Raw genomic sequence first — 15,651 nt, forward strand, 5'->3', positions numbered from 1 at the left:
CAAAAGCCCTCCAAGTCTTGATGGGGTTTTACAGAAATGAGAAAACTAATGGTTAACTAACTTGTTAACCAACTAACTAAGTTTCTGGTTGTGATCCAGAATTTTCTCTTTTTGGCAGGGTGGGCACTGGGGATTGATTTCAGGAGTACTCAATCACTGAGCCACATCCCCAGCCTCGTTTTTTAATAACAACTTTGTTTAATTAATTATTTATTTATGTGGTGCTGAGGATCAAACCCAGTACATCACATGTGCTAGGCAAGTGCTTTACCACTGAGCCACATTCCCAGTCCTATTTTGTATTTTATTTAGGGGCAGGGTCTCTTTGAGTTACTTAGTGCCTCACTTTTGCTGAGGCTGACTTTGAACTTGCAATCCTTCTACCTCAGCCTCCTGAGCCGCTGGGATTACAGGCATGTGCCCAGCTAGATCCAGGATTTCAGCCTCATTTTATCTGTTTCCAAAATGCAGACTTCTGCTACCCTTTATTGCTGCTGTTGGTTAAGATATCAGTTTGCACATTTTAGAAACAGAATATAAAAAACAAACATACAAACAAACTGGTAAATAGCATAGACCACAGAAATGAAGGGGATTTTGATTACTCTCTTCCAATAGGATGCAATGGGATCATGATGGCCAAGGAGATTAGCAGCCTAGAGGGACCTGGTTAGTGTGCCTTTTACCCTCTCTGTCCTAGAGGGGTGGCAAGGTATAGAACTGAAACAAGGAACAAGTAGGAGCAAAGGGACAAAAGAACCATCGTCTAAAGGAATTCCCAATGTAGGGAAAATACTAGTGGACTTCTTTATGATATCCAAGCCAATTTGCATGAGTTTGCCAAGTTCAATAACAGTCTGGAAGGGAAGAGACCAGAGCAGGGACAGAGATCAGAGAAGGTGTATGGGGGCCCTAGCAACAAAGAAATGATCCTGAATTCTGATAGGTTGCTTGGTTTCAGCTGTTCCTGTTCTTTCTATCCAGGATCCCTGCCCTGATGGGGTGATGGTGAATGAAGAAGCGTATCGTTGTCCAATAGGGTGTTGGAACAGGATGCTCTTGGCTAAAGTGTAGAATTTCCCCCTGAGATAATGGAAAGTGTCCAAATCATAGAAGCCAGCATTCCTGACAGATGTTTGAAGAAGCAAAATCCTTGAAACTAGAAGGAGGGATTGGAGATGCGTTGTGAATGGGGGATGTCACCAAAACAAAGAACCTAGAAAGTAGATAGTGAACAATGTATAGAATTGTTGTCTAAAATAACTTTGCCCTTCCGTAACTCTTTCCCAACATACAGAAGCTTTAAAAACCCTGTAGAAGCCGGGAGTGGTGGTGTACTCCTATAAATCCAGCAGTTCGGGAGGCTGAGGCAGGAGGATCTTGAGTTCAAAGCCAGCCTCAGCAACTTAGCAACTCAGTGAGACCCTGCCTCTAAATAAATATTTTTTAAAAGGGCAGGGTGTGGCCCAGTGGGTAAGTACCCCCAGTTAAATCCCCAGGACAAAAAACTATAACAACAACAAAAAAATCACCCTACAGAAAGCCTGACTGCTAATTCCCACACCCTATTTTTTTCCTAAACCACTTGCTCCATCCTGATGGTCTCCATTCCCATCTTTTTTCATGTGCCTAACTTCGGCTGCCCTGCCTAATCCCTTTGGTTAAGTAATTCATTAAAATAATCTTTTTGGTCCTCTGTTCCAGCTTCAGCCCTTGACAGCGTTCTTCAGATTTTTGTGGCTCCATTCTCTGGAGCACATGAGCTGTCTCATCCAGCCAACCAGCTTAACCCATCCCAGAACAGCCCCCTCTGCAGTCCTTCTCAGATCTAGGCCTGCAGTGATGTTCCTTCCATTCCACCTGAGAGCTAAGAGGTGGAGACCTGGGTAGTGTTGGCTGTGAATCATATCCCTGGTCATATCCTGCAAATACCACAATCTCTACTTGCAGATAGGGCAGGTGTATGTTACAACAGAGGACTCATACATTACTAGGCTTCTCCAAATGACAAGCAGGTACACAAGAAAATTTATTGACCCAGCCACTAAACCCGAGTATCCTTTGTAACTATATTTCAGGAGAGAGCAAGAAAATTTTCTTTCTGTCATTCACTTCATTCGTGTATACCGTATATAGGAAAATACATGAAGCACAGGTATGCAGTTGGGTGACTTATTGCAAAGTGAACACACTCAATCTGTACCCAGAAGAAGCACCTAGTCCTCTTCTGTCCACACCTGGTTACTTCACCCCATATGACAACCACTTGATTGACCCATAACATTGATTCATTTTGCCTATTTTAGAATTTCATATAAAAGGAATATATATATATATATGTATACACATGCACACATATATATGGAATATGGAATATTTCCACAAATATATGGAAAATGTAAAATATATATATAATTGGAATATAATATATATATTATTCTTTTTGTGTGACTTTTTAAAAAAAATTTAACATTGTGCTTATAAGATTCATCTGTAGTCAGGTATGATGGTATATGCCTATAATCCCAGCAGCTCGGGAAGCTGAGGCAGGAGGATTGCAAGTTCAAAGCCAGCCTCAGCAATGGCAAAACGCTGAACAACTCAGTGAGACCCTGTCTCTAAATAAAATACAAAATAGGGCTGGGATGTGGCTCAGTGGTTGAGTGCCCCTAAGTTCAATCCCCAGCACCCCCCGCCAAAACAAAAAAGATTCATCTGTGTTGTATATAACTACAGTTCATTTACCTTTTTGTCACTGTATAGTCTATTATATGGATGTACTATTTTTCTTCTTTTTCTTTTTTTAACAGTACTGGGGATTGAACCCAGGGCCTCATGAATGCTAAGGCAAATGCTTTACCCCTGAACTACACCCCTAGTTCTTTTTATTTTATTTTTGAAATGGGGTCTCAGTAAGTTGCCCAGACTGGCTTCAAACTTGCAATCCTCCTGCCTCAGCCTCCCAAGTTGCTGGGCTTACAGACATGCATCACTTGCTTGGCTGACATACTACTCTTTATCCATTCTGCTGCGGTTGTACATTTGGATTGTTTCTAGTTTTTAGCTATTATGAAAGGTCCTGCTATGAACATTCTTGGGCATGTCTTTAGATGAACATATGTAGGCTTTTTTGTTGGGTATGTATCTAGGAGTAGAATTGTTGCATATGTTCAGTTTTAGTTAGATACTGCCAAACAGTTTTCTAAAGATGTAACTAAGAAGATTCTTTAGCATTTCTTAAATCTCCTGGAACCATAAGGCAAGGGGTACAGAATCAAGCAGGTAGAAATCTGGCTGGTAGTGCCAGCAAGTACAGCTTAAAAGTCACCCTTCCCTCTATTCTGTCATTGTTTTTGGCAGATATAGTTTCTTCCTGAGGCACAGAGCTTGAACAACACATGCCACCCAGTTCCCGTTGGCTGGTGGAATTCTACAGGAGTGGAGAATCTCAGCTAAGTCAATATGTCATCCAAGCCAGAGAAGTTAATATAACAGAAAAATGAGCAAAAGGTCAAAGTTCAAGAGGCCTGAAGGAGAATCCAATAGGGAATGGAATGGAGTCAGCAAAAATAAAGAGAGAGAGATGTCAGGTTGGTATGTAGGGATTTGAATCCAGGGACAGGAAGAGACCAGTAAGCAGGTGAGGAGAATGGAAACAGTCTGTGGTTTATGACTGAACTTTCCGTCCCAGTCCGGGGTAAGAGGACAATGGTCAGCCAAGGTTAAAGTGATGAAAAATACAAAACAATCTCATTCTACTGAAAACCAAAGCTGAGTAAGCCTTGTCTGGAAACATCTTTTAAGAATAATTGCAAACTTCTGGGAACTTGAATGGAGAATGTGGGGGTGGAACAAATAGAATTTTCTGTCAGAGATGTAATGTTTGTGTAACACGGTTCTCCAGGTCACTCTAGTTTGGCAGTACAATTGGATAACACGGTCAGCAGCGCCCCTCACAAGATCATGGGAACCTCAGGTCCCTTCTGTATCTCTCAAGGGTATGTGGGGGAAGGGAGCCTCCCATGCACGTCTGAGTGGCTATTTACTGACTCATTTCACCAACCACAGCTGTTGTGCCGCCACTTCTCTGCCGAAGTGGAGAGAGATGCCTTCCTCCCACCTGCTCCATAATCAAGCCACAAAAAAGGTTGACTTTGGGCCCTATTTCCTTGGGTGCCTCTAACGGTACAACACTTTCATTTGAGTTTGTTTTTCACTTGAACAAAAAGCAACTGAGGTGACTAAAGTGTGTGCCATACTAAAAACAATCATATCTCCTCAATTTTTGCCGGGCAACTCCCTCCACCCCTATAATAGCAAATACTTGCTGTGTGACCTTGAGCAAGTTACTCAACCTCTCTAATCCTTCATTTTATCATGGGTAATATGACCTTTCAGAGTTATTGTGAGGATGACATAAGATAATATGTATAGATTCCATGGAAGTACATATTGTTCACAGTTTCTTCCTTATACCCTTTCTTGTTTCTCTTCCCCTTCAGGAGAGGAGTAGCTAATCTGGTTGATCAGATTCCAAGCCATTGACCAGGCCATTTTCCCCAGTGGTCAGGATCACACATGATGTGCTTAGACTATGCCCATGGATGTGACTCCTTCTGGGACTCTTCTGCCTTCTTCTCCGTAGGACTTCAGGACTCAACTGTGCCTGATATCAGGCTTAGAAGGAGGGAACAGCATGATGGATAGTCACACTGTGAAGATACGGCTTGGCTTAACTGGTGTCCCCTTTGACTAGGCAGGGTTTTGGCTGTCCTGTTGGGATTGTTATTTATCTTTGTCGATGTGCCCTGTGTCTATTTCTCCCTCCAGGACCTTGGTGAGAGTTGGGGTGAGGTAATGGCTGTGGTCTGAGGTAAAATTCTGGCATTCTTGGGTGTCTTGACTTGATATTATCTCATTTGACTCCAAACTAACCATAACCTTAAACATTATTTAGTGGTATTTTGGTTATCTACTGCTGCTTAATAAAAACCACTCCATAACTGTGGCTTAAAAATATTTTTTGAGCTGGGCGCGGTGGCGCAAGCCTGTGATCCTGGAAGCTCAGGAAGCTAAGGGAGAAGGATCGTGAGTTCAAAGCCAGCCTCAGCAACTCAGTGAGGCCCTAAGCAACTCAGAGAGACCCTGTCTCTAAATAAAATACAAAAAAGGGCTGGGGATGTGGCTCAGTGGTTAAGCACCCCTGAGTTCTATCCTCAGTACCAAAAAAATATTTTTTTTTTTTTGATAAACTTTCTCATGATTACATAGGTTGACCAGGAGGTAGGTGTTTTGCTAGTGCCTTCTGCTGGTCTTGTATGTCTCTCACGTGGCTGTAGTAAGATGGCTTCACTCATGTGTCTGACATGGTATGGGGATGTCTGGATGACCAGGTTTAGCTGGGCTGATGGCAAGAAGAGACCTTTTTCTCTTGCTGTATTGTCCCAGGGCATCTTTCTCTCCACCTGAGCTTCTCAAGTGGTGGCTCGTGGCTCCAAAAGCATAAAATCGTAAGCCATCGGGCCTTCTTTAGGTTTAGGACGGTCACAGTGTTTCTGCTGCTATATTATGTTCTTTAAAATAAGTCACAGTCACAGCCACGATTCAAGGTCAGGGAACTGTAAAGCATATAAGTACTGGAAAATAAAGTTGATTGGGGACCACTAATATAACTACTTGCATGAGAAATATTAGTATTGGCTTTTTCTTCAGTTTCTAGATTAAGTAAATATATGCCAGAATTAACCACCCTCCAAGCTCAGGATGTTTTCAGTTTTATTTTCAGTTGCTGGATTTAGTAAATGTGTGCCAAAACATACCTCCCTCCCAGCTCAGGGTAAGTGTTTTTCTGTATAAGGTACAATCTCTATAAAGTGTTTTCTGAGAGCTTGGAGGGGTCTTAGTCCATAGGGCTAGTCATATACCTCGACATTCCCTGTCACTATCTTTTGTACACGGTTTAATTTATAATCATGCACATTTTGCCTCCATTGACCTACCTATTCAAATTTGACCTCAGAGTTTGCAGACACCATTAGACAAAATCATCTATGTAAATTGCCTAGCATGATATTGCCAATAAATACTTGATAATGGTAATTATTTTTATTTTATTACCAGAGTCCCCAAAGTATTGTACAGGCCATGGTAAACACGTAATGAGATGACTTTGAGATGTCATCGTTCTCCAGGGCACATGAGTGATTACTATCCAAGAAAGTGGGTGGAATGGTCACCCTAAGATAGCGGGAACAGAACAGGTCATCAACTGCCCACACGCAAAGATGAGAAGAGAAGCAATGAGCACAGTTGCAGGAAGGATCAAAACAAGGCTGGGGAGATAGCTCAGTTGGTAGAGCGCTTGCCTTGCAAGCACAAGGCCCTGAGTTCAGTCCCCAGCACTGAAAAAAAAAAAAAAAAAAAACGGAAGGATCAAAACAAGAACAAGAAAAAACAGACATACTGTGAGGTCAGGTGAATAGAAAAACGAATGTAGAGGAGACAGGAGAACAAAAGGAAGAATTGTTTCTTAGCAACAAGCCCCCAACAAGGCAATGGAGCCAACCTAGGAGAAAGATCACCTGGAAAGGGAGGAACGAGATGAGCAGGGGCAGTTTTCAGCTTGCAAGAGACCAACTAGACTGCGAGACAAGTGAGGCCTACCTTCCCTTTCAAGTATCTCCAGCCTTCCAGCACAACTCTTTCTGATTGATCCGGACAAAGGAAATAGCCTTCGGAAGGTAATAAATCAGTTCTATGCAGAATGAAGTACCCCAATCCATAAAAACAACTTTGATTCAATCACGATTACAGTGTTTGCAGTGAATCAGACTAACTCACTCTCTGTAAAACTTTTTTCTCCTGTATCTGTCTTTCAAATTTCTACCACAAGAAAAGGTAGGAATCTGAGGTTTGGGGACAAACTGATTAAATAAGATTTACACGGCTTATGAAAGTAAAAAGTACTTTGTAAATTTTTGTAAAATTTTAAGTACAATGTTTAACGTTGTTGTTGTTATTGTTATTATTATTATTTTAAGAAGGGATCTCCCTACGTTGCTGGTTGGCCTCAAATTCCTGGGTTCAAGCAATCCTCCTGCCTCGGTCTCCCAAGTAGCTGAGACTGTGGCACACAAAACTGTGCTGGACTTTAATGCTATTATTATTATTATTTGTTTGATTTTTGTGATACTGAGTATTGAACCCAGGGGTGCTCTGTTATGAGATGCATCCCCAAACCTGTTTATTTTGAGACATAGTCTAACTAAATTTCCCAGGCTGACCTTGAACTTATAATTTTCCTGCCTCAGCCTCCCAAATAGCTGGGATTACAGGTGTGCACCACTGCATCCAGCTAATGCAACTATTTTTAAGAGAAGCAGATTCGAGGGTTTCTCAGAGACAAGGGTGTTAGAGACCCATGACTGACAAAAACATGAACACCTCTATTCTCCAAAGACAAGAAGGAGTTTTGAAAACCACAGAGACTGAGGTAGAGACCATTGCTAATTATTGACCTTGTAAGGTCTCCATCTGAGTCTCACCCTGTTTCTGTCCTACCTCCCAACAACTTCAAGAGAGAAAATGTTTGGTATCATTTATCTTCAACCAAGTTTGTATATTGAAGTTGAAGGGAAAGAGCTTCTAAGCATATTTAATCATCATACTAAATTAATAAGCAATTATCTAGATACAGTAATTTTTATTGGAAGATAAGCTGAGAGTAAAACACAACTAATCATCTTTCTGCTTCATTTTTACCAGAGGAAGAATAATATCTGAACAGAGGGGGAGCAGAATTCATGGAGAAATACTTTTGTAGTAGCCTGAAAAAGGGGGTAGTCATGGGAATAATTTCTTAAGTTGATATTGTCACACAACCAGCAGGAAGGGGCAGTAAGATCTTTTGGGGCTAAATTAACGTGAAGCTACAAAGCGGTAGAAATGTATTGGAAAAGATGTTTGATCCTATTTATAAGATTCAATATAGTTTTCACTTATCCTTTCAATCAGCAGGTATTCATGTACAAGGTTTTGTCTGTTTTCATGAACTTCTTTTATCCTGGAAGGTAAGACAGATAATACTTTTAAAAGTACATAAGTAAAAATTAAGTAGTAATAAATCCTATGAAGAAAATAATGTTGGGAAAGGGGATATAAAGTGATTGTGTACTTAAAGTATCTTTGTTCCCCTGGCACTTACTGTTGTGAGGGGCACCATAAATGCCAAATAAATGAAGAGGTCACTGCTTCCACCAGGGTGAAGCATGATGCATACCATTATCACTGACTTAAGTGAAACTGTAATTATGTTACTATTCCACTCCAAGATCTTTAGTGACTTCCTATTGCCTTTTAGCAAAGTTTAAAGAAAGCAGTATATATACCTGTTGCTGAATCTTATTTATTGACTAATATGATTATATATTTTCTCTCTCTTTCTTAGGGGGAAGGTAATGGGGGTTGAAAGCAGGGTCTTTTTCGCACTCCCCCACTAAACTACATACATTCCCATCCCTTTTGTTAACATTTTATTTTTAAGACAGCATCTTGCTAAATGATCCAGGCTGGTCTTAAACTCAAAATCCTCCTGTCTCAGCCTCCCAAATCACTGGACACAACCATGCCTGCCTTTCTCTCCTTCTCTCTCTTTCTCTTTTGGTATTGCGGATTTAACTCAGGGGTACTTTACCGCTAAGCTCCATCCCCAGTCCTTTTTATTTATTTATTTTTAATTTTGAGACAGGGTGTCACTAAGTTGCTTAAGGCCTCATTAATTTGCTAAGGTTGGCTTTGAACTTGTGATTCTCCTGCTTTAGCCTCCAGAGTTGCTGGGATCACCGGCATGTACCACCACGCACCCTGCAAACTCCTTTTCCACTGCACTGTTATACATACACACATTTCTACATAATGTAATCAGAATATATATTCTATTTTGTGGTCTCTTCTTTTACATTTACTTTACTCTGTATGCATATTTCCATGTATGGACACAAGTCATATGCTTGTCGTTTATAGTAGCTACATGACATTCCATCATATCAATATAAGCATTGATCTTTTCTGACTCATCATCTTGAGTTGCACAAAAAAAGAAAGCAAGTCAATACTAACACTATGTAACACTTTATCTCTTTAAAAAATCTCTTTAAAAAATAATACCTTACTTTGTAAGTAAATTATATTAAAAATAAATAATCTGGGGCTGGAGCTGGAGCTCAGTGGCAGAGCACTTGCCTAGCATGTGTGAGGCACTGGGTTTGATCCTTAGCACTACATTAAAATAAACAAATAAAATAAAGGCCTTTTGTTCATCTACAACTACAAAAATTTTTTTAAAAATAATCTGGATTATTTACATTTTCTTTTCTAAAAGTTAACCTGATTATTTTATGCTTTAAAGTGTTTTTCTTAAAGTTTTTTTACAATATATTTTTAGATGTTGATAGACCTTTATTTTATTCATTTATTATATGTGGTGCTGAGAATTGAATTCGGTGCATCACACTTGCTAGGCAAATGCTCTACCACTGAGTCACAACCCTAGCCCCTAAGTTTTTTAAGTATATAAAAAAGGGTTAAGACATAAACATACACAAAATATAAAATAGTTTTGCACTGAAGTCAAACCCATTTACTATTAAATCAAAATATATACATATTTAGATTCCTGATTGTTCTTTGTAACTCATCTCTGACTTTTTAGACACGCAAAAAAAGCAGGGGAGCTGGGGTTGTGGCTCAGTGGTAGAGCACTTGCCTAGCACGTGTGAGGCACTGGGTTAGATCCTCACACCACATAAGAAAATAAATAATACAGTTTAAAAAATAAAAAATAAAAAAGGTTGGGGGTGGTAGTGTACACCTGTAATCCCAGCAACTTGGGAGGTTGAGACAGGAGGATTGCAAGTGTGAGGTCAGCCTCAGTTTATCGAGACTCTCAGCAGCTTAGCAAGACCCTCTCTCAAAATAAAAAATAAAAAGACTGGAGATGTGATGGCTCAGTGGTAAAGCACCCCTGGGTTCAATCCCCAGTACCAAAACAAACAAACAAACAAACAAACAAACAAAACAAAAAGACTTTGAATAGTATTATTCCTCTTGCCCTCTGAAAAATAGAATCTTACAAAGGTGAACATCCCAAAAGTTTGCTCCACATTTCCCAGAACATCTCAAGATTTATGGCATTTAAAATTAAGTGCAAAATGATGACAATCCAATGATCATTTTGTGTTATTATAGCATCTTGTTTCTCTTGAAGGTTATTATTACCAGAAAAGGATTTTTTTGAGACAGGTATCTTGGTATGTTGCCCAGGCTGATCTGGAACTGGTGAGCTCAAGAACCCTCCCATTTCAGCTTCCCAAGTAGCTAAGACTTCAGGTCTGCACCCCATGGGCAGCAAAAAAAAAAGATTTTTATAAAAATCTCTAGTTCACATTTGAATTGGACCCCTTTGTATCCAAATCAAACTTAAAGGTAAAAGATAACACACCCATAAATTGAGCTTTTTTCCACTGTTGCTTTTGCAGTTCCTTCATCTCAACGTTTGAAAATCAGTAATTGTGAATGTCATGTAGAACTAACAGACAACTAATAGACTGAAGGGTGAATTTCTTTTGGGTGGAGTTGTAGCCCAAGCTCTAATAATAACTATCGTTCATTGACCCCTTTCTGTGCCAAGCATTAGGCTAAGTACTATAAGGACATTCCACATTTTATAGATGAGCTTACAGAGGCTTGGAGAGGTTAGGTAACTGTACGAATCTTTGTTCAATTCCAGAGCTCATGTTTTTCATACACCATGCTGCCTCTGTTCTGAAGATTGTTGAGGGAAAGCATTGTAGTTTACCCTTGGAATAGTCTCATAGAGGGGAAGTATGCAAAGGTGGAGGTGGTTCTCATGAGGACACGTCATTTTATTAATTTTGGTCATACACTTTTTAAAAACTCTTTTTAGTGGTCAATGGACCTTTATTTATTTATTTATACGTGGTGCTAAGTATCGAACTCAGTGCCTCACACATGCCAGGCAAGCGCTCTACCACTGAGCCACAAACCCAGTCCCTGTCATATACTTTTAGTAACTTATTCCATATCAAAAGAATGAATGCAGCTGGTGCTTTTTATTTTTTTACTTTTTTAATATTTTGGTACTGGGGATGGTACCCAGGGGCGCTTTACCATTACGCTACAGCCCCAGCCCTTTTTAAACATTTTTTATTTTCAGACAGGGGTCTCCCTAAGTTGCTTAGAGCCTTGTTAAGTTGCTGAGGCTGGCCTTGAACTTTCAATCCTCTTGTCTCAGTCTCCCGAGTCACTGAAATTACTAGTGTGTGCCATGGTGCCCAATCAGCAGGAACTTAAAAAAAAAAGGTTATTGAATGTTTATATAGTTTTCAAGTTTTGTTTGTTTTTGGTGCTGGGTGTAGTATCTAGGCCTCACGTATTCTGAACAGATGCTCTACCACTGAGCTACACCACCAACCCATTTTTTATAGTTTTAGAACAGAAGCTTTCGAAAATTGAGCAGGGAAGCCCGGTGTAATGGCTCACGCCTATAATCCTGGCACCTTGGAAGGCTGAAGCAGGAGGATCACAAGTTTAGGCTTCAGCAACTTAGCGAGACCCTGTCTCAAAAGGAGAAATAAAAGGACTGAGGATATGGTATTTAAGTACTCCTGGGTTCAATCAATTCCTGGTACAAAAAAAAAAAAAAAAAAAAAAAAAAAAAGAAATCAAACCATGGTAAATTATAACACAAACCTATTCCAAGGTGTGTGTATGGAAGCAGGTAAATGTGTTTACAAGGAGTAGAATTATGAAAAAACTGGTACCATACACTTTTCTTCATTAACACTGCATTTTTGTCTGTTATATTGGCCTTTGTTCTTGAGAGATTTCTGACTTGCGTGGTTTTTGCAATAAGAAATCCCATATACTTGAAAAAAGATAAAAAGTCTGAAGACTGGCTGAAATTCTTTACAATCTGATCAGATAATATGAGTTTTGAGTATGGCATATTTGACTTGGCTACTCAGGATGTTTCTATTTTGCAAGTTGCTTTGTTGAGGAAAAGAGTAATAGCAAAGGAATCTAAAAAAGTAAAAAACTCATGTTTTTTTTTACCGGATAGTCTCCAATAAAGCCTAGAATAATCCTCATATCCTGATAGTCTCCTCCCACAGTGAATCGGGCTGACTTGACTGATACATAGATTACTGTAGAAGTGACAGTGTGAGGCTTCTGAAGCTAGATAATAAAGGCCATTGGAATTTCTGTCATGGTCTCTTGGATCCCTTGCTCTGGCGAAAACCAACTGCCAATGATGCAGAGACCCCTGAGGTCAGACTCTGTGAAGAGATAGTGAGTTCTCCTACCAACTGCCAACACCAACTTGCCATCCATGTGAGCGAGCCCTCTTGGAATAGATCTGCTAGCCAAAAGCAAGCTGTTGGAACTACAGTTATAGCCACATCTGGCTGACCTTCACAGGAACTCTAACTACAACTGTCTAACTGTCCAGTCACCGTAGAAACTTGGAGAGATAATGTTTACTGTTCTTGTTTGGTCCACAAAGTTTTTATTTGTTTTAATACATAAATAACTAATATACATGTTCCCCCCGCCCCACCTTTTTTTTTTTTTCCTTTTTTGGTGCTGGGAATGAAACCCAGGCCTCTGTGCATACTAAACATGTGCTCTAATACTGAGCCACACTCCCAGCCCTAATTATACCATTTCAATATTGCTTTTAAGAGAGAATGTTTGTTCTTTCCCTAATTACTAGCTCATTATTTCCCTGAGATATGCTTCCATCTCTCTTTGTTAACACCAATTCTTTTCAAAAGAATTGTTCCATCTTTTTTTTTTTTTCCCTTTCCCCTACCTTTTCTTCCTGTCTTGCCTAGGCTGGCCTCTAACTCTTGGGTTCAGATGATCCTTGTACCTCAACCTCCTAGATCTACAGGCATGCTCCACTATGTCCAGCTTTTCTTCCATCTTTTAATCCCTATGACAATGCTATATTTTAGGCGGGTATGTGAAGACCTTTTCTTTATCTTTGAGGGCCTCCTCACATTTTTTCAATCTCTTCTACCTGCCCCCCACTCTTTTTTTCTTGTACTAGTGCTCTACCACTGAGCTATATCCCCAGTCGTTTTTCTCTTTAAGACAAGGTATCGCTAAGTTGCCTAGGCTGGCCTTGAACTTGCAATCCTCTGACCTCAGCCCCCTGAGTCACCAGGAATATAGATGAACATCACCACTCCTGCTTTTTGTACCATACTGAAAACATGGCCAAATAATATTAGGCTCATGAAGCTTGGGCCAAAGTCCTTCAACCCTACTGAACCAAAGGTAAAGGTAGAAAGAGAAATGTTTAAAATGTATGTCTCCTTTATTTTGTTAGTTGTACTAAGTAATCCTACATACAAATGAAATAGTGTATTTTTATGATTAAACAGTTGAGCACAACAATTCTAACTTTTCACTTAGCAGTGCTTATGGGATCAAGGCCAATCACCTTGCTTTAATACAATTCATCATCAACCCACTCCTTCTTTACCATATCTTCTGCTGCCTTCCTTCATATATTCATTGTTTCAGTCAAACTAAACTGATGTTTCTAACTCTAGCCCTTTGCATACTAGCTATTAATTGCATGTAAAAGCAAAATAAAAGTAGGGCTTGGGACCAAAAGAGTTTAGGAAATACCACATGTTATAGACTCCTCCAGGAGATTTATAAGGCACATTAGCACATTAAAAGCTCTGAGAAGTCCTTCAGTAAAGAAATATGTTCAACTCACTAAGACTTAGTTGGATCAGTCAGAATCCATACGAGAAAATAGTACCTATGCCAGGGAATTCAATATAGGAATCTAATATGAGAAACTAACTTAAATTTTTTTGGAGGATTTTGAAGGTAAATAGGGAGATGGTGTATTTTATGGTTTGGATCTAGAAATGTTCCCCCCAAATGGTCATGTTTTGAAAGCATGATGCCCAATGCAGGAAGGTTCAGAGGTGGGGCTTTTAGGCAATGATGAAAGCTGTAACCTCATCAGTGGATTTATCCATTTGATGAATTAATGATGTGAATGGACTACTAGGTGATAACTGTAGGTAAGTAGGCCATAGCTAGAGGAAGTAGGTCACTGGGGTCATGCCACTGGGGATTATATCTTGTCCTTGGTTTCTCTCCCTGCCCCCCTGCTTCTTGGCTGCCATCAGTTGAGCAGCTTTTCTCTGTCATACCCTTCCACCATGATGTTCTACCTCATCTTAGGTTCAGAGTGATGGAGTCAGCAGACCATGGACTGAACCTCTGAAGCTATGAGCTTAAACGTTTCCTCCTCAAAGTTTTTCTTGTCAGTTATTTTGGTCACAGTGATAAAAACTGACTAACAGTGGGATGACCCAGAGATGAGCAACATGAGGGAGATGTTACTCCTAGGGTTGGAGGGACTGAAGGAGGAGGTGTTGTTACTCGAACATGATACAGATTTGGGGGGGCATATTCTCAGTTCTAGTTAAGCCATAAGCCTTGGCTGACATTTAAAAAAAATTTTGTTGGCACAAATAATTGTACATATTTGTGGGTTAAATGTGATGTTTTGATACATGAATATATTGTATAATCTGACTGACATTTTTATTTCAACCTTATGAGAAATTCTGAACCAGAACCACCTAGCTAATTTAGGTTTTGGATTCCCGATCCACCAGAACTTGGAAGATAATAAATAATTGTTGTTTTAAGTTCTAAGTATCAAAGTAACTTGTTAAACAGAAATGGATAACTAACACAAAGTTTGGTGTGTGGAAGTGGGGTTCAGTTGTAGCAAAACCCTTAAATTCAGAGGTGGTTTTGGAAATGGGTGGTGGTTTTGAGGAGTGCTAGTCAAAGTCCGAAGTATCTTGAGGAAACTGTTAATAGACACATCATGACCTTTGATGTTCTGCATGTGAAAGTTTGCAAGAAAGCATGGTAATATTATTGAAAACTGGAGGAAAGGGAAGCCTTTCCTTGGCAGAATGTTCAGCAACCCTATTGTCTTCAGTAACTGAAAAGTAGAAAGTATGTCTAATGAACTGGATATTCTAAGCTAAGGAGATTCCCAAGAAAAAATTTCTTCTTACAGCTTATAGTAAATGTGAGAGGTAAACTAAAGAAAGAATGTTAATCAAAAAAAGAAGATGGAATTTGCTGAAAATTTTCAGCCTTGTACAGTGTTGTGGCACATGTCTATAATCCCAATGGCTCAGGAAGCTGAGGCAGGATTGCAGGTTCAAAGTCAGCCTTAGCAACTTAGTGAAGCTGTAAGCAACCTAGTGAGACCCTGTCTGAAAACAAAAAGTTATCTGATGAAAGCATGAATAAAATACAGCAGAAGCTGCGTATAGTGCCACATGCCTGTAATCCCAGCAGTTCAAGAGACTGAGGCAGGAGGATCACAAGTTCAAGGCTAGACTAAGTGACTTAGTCAGGTCCTCAGTAATTTAGTAAGACCCTGTCTCAAAATAAAAATAAAAAGAGCTGGGGATGTGACTCAGTGATGAAGCATCCTTGGGTTCAAGCACTGATACAAAACAAAACAAACAAACAAACAAAAACTCAGCCTCTTTGACAAACAATGCTGCAATT

The sequence above is a fragment of the Sciurus vulgaris genome, assembly GCF_902686455.1.
Source record: "Sciurus vulgaris genome assembly, chromosome: 3".
In the NCBI taxonomy this organism is placed as follows: Eukaryota; Metazoa; Chordata; class Mammalia; order Rodentia; family Sciuridae; genus Sciurus; species Sciurus vulgaris.